Source organism: Myodes glareolus, chromosome 6 (assembly GCF_982192425.1).
Source record: "Myodes glareolus chromosome 6, mMyoGla1.1, whole genome shotgun sequence".
NCBI lineage: Eukaryota > Metazoa > Chordata > Mammalia > Rodentia > Cricetidae > Myodes > Myodes glareolus.
In genome coordinates this window covers 46462297-46467415 of record NC_142031.1, presented here as the reverse complement: position 1 = coordinate 46467415, position 5119 = coordinate 46462297, and the positions used below count along the sequence as shown (strand labels likewise).

At 36.3% G+C, this 5119-nt stretch overlaps 1 long non-coding RNA gene across 1 annotated transcript; it reads left to right on the top strand.

Moving 5' to 3' along the window:
* Positions 1–1712: 1712 nt before the first annotated feature.
* Positions 1713–4517, top strand: LOC148121793 (uncharacterized). Its single transcript, XR_015737986.1, has 2 exons — positions 1713–1873; positions 4365–4517. It is a non-coding gene; the product is annotated as an uncharacterized LOC148121793 (long non-coding RNA).
* The last annotated feature ends 602 nt before the right edge of the window (positions 4518–5119 follow it).

Sequence of the window (5119 nt, the reverse complement as noted above, 5' to 3'; positions counted from 1 at the left end):
CTTCTATCTCTCTTATTCTTAGGTTTAATATTTTATGGTGTCCCAGATTTCCTAGATATTTGTCTTTGGAATTTAAAATTTTCTTTGACGATTGAATATGTTTTCTCTATAGTATCTTAAATCCCTGCAATCCTTCCTTTCTTCCATCTATTCTAATCTGTTGGTGATGTTTGCATCTGTAGTTCATGTTGATTTACTCAGAATTTCCATTTCTGGAATTCTCTTGGTTTGTGTTTACTTTATTGTTTCTATTTCAATTGTCAAGTCTTCAACTGTTTCCTTCACCTGTTTGACTATTTATTGGTTAAATTCATGTAGGATTTTATTGATTCCTCAAATTTTTTGTTGCCCTTTCCTCAAAATCTTTAAGGAAATGTTTTATATACACTTTTAGGAACTCCTATTAGTTTTTTTGTGCTTTTGATGCATTGATCACAAAACTCACACATTAATTTGGAGAGTATACATTTCATTTAGCTTATAGTTTACAGTTTGTCATTGAGTTAAATCAAGGCAAGAATTCAAAACAAAACCCAAAGGCAAAACTGAATTAGCTTGTAGATTGCTGTGCCTCCCTATTTGAATTCTAAATGAAATGGTAAAATTCTGTTCATCTAATCAAGATTTCACTAAGTAATTACTTCTATTGGAAATTACAAGTGTTTTATAAATACATCCCTCTTTTTCAGTTTTTAAAGTTTCAACATATTGTGGTAAATGGTCAATAGAGAACATTTTCTCATGTAGAAATGAGAATTACTTGGTTCTTTAATTTTCTTTATCAGGTTCTAAAAAAACTGAAGCAAACAAACAAAAAACTCAGATAGGAATAGGCAGGGACATGCTATTCTGAAAATAATTAACAAGTACAAAGAGTATTTAAAAGACTGCCTAGGTTCTGTGGTGTTATCTTGGCCTCTGGTCTTGTATACCATGTATGTCTGCATCCACACAGATCCAATCACTCATAGTGGAGGTCTTCTGCCAGCTGATATAAGCAGCAAAGTTTATACCCATTTTTCTACAAAAAGTAGAAGACACCATTTGTCACTTCACTATTAAGAGTGGGCTTTTCTTTTCTTTGGTTCTTTTCATACAGCTGTACTAACCACATGATTTGTAAATTTCTCCCTAGGTAGGAATTCCCCTTGCAGGTCTATGACCAAATCTAGCCCCGTTTTCTGTATTGAGTACTCAGGACTCCTCAAATTAAGTTTTCTTAATGAGGGTGCCCTGCTCAGTTCCTGGAACTATTATATTCTGGATCCCTGGTAAAGAGGGAAACAAAGATAAAGAAGGAGAATGTGGAGAGATAATGATTTCTGGGGTCTTTTGATATGTGCTTATGGTCTATCCATGTGTGAATGTTGACAAACTTTAATTTTAAATATAATAAAAAGCTCTTGTGGCTTCAGCTGTCTTCTCTGTTTTCTACACAGGTAAAAACACAGGTCATTGGCCTCACTTCCTATGGCTAATATCAGGCCTAGAAACAATTTTCCTTGCTACTAGATTTCAAAACAGAAATATACTCACCAACAGGTTCCAAAATAAATTTTACACTTTTCCTTTGTTTAAAGTAACTCACTCTACAATAATTACTTCATTAATCAACCAACTAGGTCACCTGATAAACAGTTGGATAAAAAGTTATAAAATTTGAAACTTAAGTTATAATAATAAAAATATATTACTTAACTCCCTAGGTCCAAACGAGAAGCAGAAGGAAAGAGAATGTGAGCAAAGAAGGCAGAACCAGAGGGAACCTTCATCCGACGATGGATGGCGATACAGACAGAGACCCACATTGGAGCACCGGACTGAGCCCCCCAAGGTCCAAATGAGAAGCAGAAGGAGGAAGAACATGAAGAAGGTAATTAGGACCGCGAGGGGTGCGATCACCCACTGATACAAGGGGACTGATCTGATGAGAGTTCACCAAGGCCAGTTGGACTGGGACTGAACGAGCATGTGATCCAACCAGATTCTCAGAATGTGGCCAGATTCTCTGAATGTGGCTGGCCCGGAGTCTTTCTGAAAAGCCATTGACAATGACACTGGGACTTGTTTCCTCTGCATATACTGGATTTTTGGGATCCAGTCTGTTTGGATACTCACCTTCCTGGACCTGGAGGGAGAGGGGAGGAACTTGAACTTCCCACAGGGCAGGAAACCCTGACTGCTCTTAGGGATGGAGAGGGAGGAGGAGAGGGAGTGGGGGGAGTGGGAGGGTGTTGGGAGGAGGGGCGGAAATCAAACTTTTATAATTTAATAAACTTTGAAAAAAAAAGATAAATTAAGATATATGAGCACATGTTTATATAAGGTCTGAAGACATAAAATCTTAAGTTATATGTAGGTCAAGGAAAATAATACAAGTTTTACAAGTCTATGGTGAAAAGTGATGAAAACTATTAAGATAAAAAGTATTAAACCTTAAGTAAGCCATGAGGGTTTAAATATGGGTGAAATTTTTATTAGATCTTAGATATATAGATTTAAAGTATGGGAATATATACAGGCTAAGATAAAACAATATGTTTTAAAAACAGCAAAATATCTAGTTCCCTGCTCCCATATACACCCTCCCTCCCTCCCAACCATCCCATTAATCCATGCTATCCTGCTCTCCCAATCCTCTCCTTCTCTCTTCTCTCTCCCAATCTCCCCTTATCCCCACACCACTCCTACCCCTAAGCAACCAATTTTTGCCTGACTGCTCTTTGGAATGGAGGGGGAGGGGGAAGGGAAGAAGGGAGAAGGTGGAAATTTTTAATTAAAAAAATATCTTAGGATATGTAAAATGCAATTTATTAGGATAGACAAAAACAAGTTATGAAGATCTGAGGATGAGAAGGCTTAAGTATAATTTAAAAAATGTTTTGAGGAATATAAAAAAGTAATATGTTTCAGATATTTTTTCTCTCACTCTAAAGGTTCTTAATTCTTGGGTGGTAATTAACAAAATCCTAATAAACTATCATTCTGACTCTGACAAAAACACTATTATAATAACTACAAATAGCAAAAATTCTATAAAAATTTTTATCTCTTTATGAAGGTTATGATAAGTTCCAAAACATCAACTTACATCCACCAACACCCACATATTGAGAGGAAATTAAAAAGAGTAGCATCCATCTGCAGTTTGTTTTCCCACCAGCATATTTCCTTAAAAGAGCACCTCTTTCTCATCTACAAGGACCATGAACCCATCATATTTTTTTCTAAACTATTTAACTTCACTTCTGTCCCTGGTGTATCTGTTCCAATAGGATTCAAATCAACTACTGACACCTCCGATAAATCCAGCATCAACTCTAGCTGTTTCCTTAGAATCTATCTCCTGGTTCAGTCTCACAGACTATACATCCCTAGCTTCAGACGGTTCTCCAGAGCATGAACAATGAGAGAAACACTTTCTCTCTTCCTGAACTTGAACTTTTGGGTCTCCAACTACAATGCCCTAATGTCAGCATGAAGTAGTAAGGTGATTACATTGTCCCTTATCATTCATTTAGTAGAATAAAAAAGCTAGAATTTTAATTTCCTGACCTAATATGTATGACTGAAGTACCTGTCTAACATATGACATAAAGGGAGTTATTAATGTTCTTAGTAGGCCTAGATGATTTTCTGTTGCTATAGTTTGGAAATTACCATACTTATCACTAATATAAGAATTGTTGCTCTATATACAACTGCCTTAGTACAACAAGTTCGTACTAAAGAGCACGTTAATTGGCTCTCAATAAATGTAATCAAAGAACTGATAAGCTTTCAGTATTGAACCAATGTTTTGGAGGAAGCTGTTCTTTTGTAAAAAATCAGTTAAGCAATATTATGATTAGAGTTAGCTCGCACTATTATTCTACCTTTAAATGGATTTGTGTGACCCTTCTTCTATATAAGGATACAGACCATGACTGGAGTAAATTTTGGGCACACTTATAGGATAATTGGAATAATTCTGCCTTGTCTATTGACATGGCATCCCATCACCAGAAAATAGCTGATATAGTTCAGATTACTGTTCTTTCCCCCTTTGTGAAGGAGATCACTGACTCTTTCTTGCTTGCTTTATTCTTATGTGGGACACACCAAACTCATGGTCCTTTTTTATTAACTTGGGTGTCAGCATTTTTATAATTTTCCTGTTTATTTTCTTATTCCCGGTCTTTGTCAGACAACTAGCCAAAGGTGTATGGGCCTTGACAACTGAGTTATATCCTTCACAATTTTAAAGAGAATGGGGAGATGATGGTGTTAAGTGTCCTGGATCTGCTGCCTGACAAAGATGACAGTACTCAGACAACTTGGACTGATGCCTCAATGACTCCCCTCCTTGCATTCTGATTATATAGGTCAATGCAAAGCATCCTGGAGCGGCTGCTTGACACAGTACACAGATGACTTGAATTGATGCCTCGCTGATCCGCCCTTGAACTCTTTGATTATACAGATGGCAATGTCAAGCATTTTTAATTTGCTGCTTGAGAAAGACCACAGAACTCAAATGACTTGGACTGACCCTTCACTGCTCTTGCTGTCAGATGCTGCACATCTCTTGCTCATGTCTCTGAAATTTTTAGTATTTGAACTCTTTGCTGGTAAACGCTGCTCACCAAAGCCTAGAACTGGGACAGTGCAACAATTCTTGTGAAAGCTTATGTTAAGAACAAAACTTATGGTGATTCCCTGGGAGAATTAGGTGCATAAAAATTTTAGTCTTCTATAGAAAATATTATTTAAGTGGTACCAATGAGCATGAGATATAGGACCTGAAACAAATAATTTATGAAGCAACATTTAAGGAAATTTTAAAAGCAGGACACATGGTGACAGCCAAAGCAACTTTGATTTTTATCTCTGCCTGTCACATAATTGAAAGACTTTTAATATTTATACACTTTGGAGATATTGGATTGATGAAAAATTTATATAAATCATTTGTGTGTTCTTCCAGGAATGCTATTTCCAAGCTTCCTCAAGACAGTACTGAATAGACTATACTCCCCACTTTATGGAAATATGTTTATCTACTTGAAGGTCTTCTTTATGCCTTAGAGATTGTGACATACATAAATAAGTCATGGGTTTCTTTATGAGGCTATGAGGA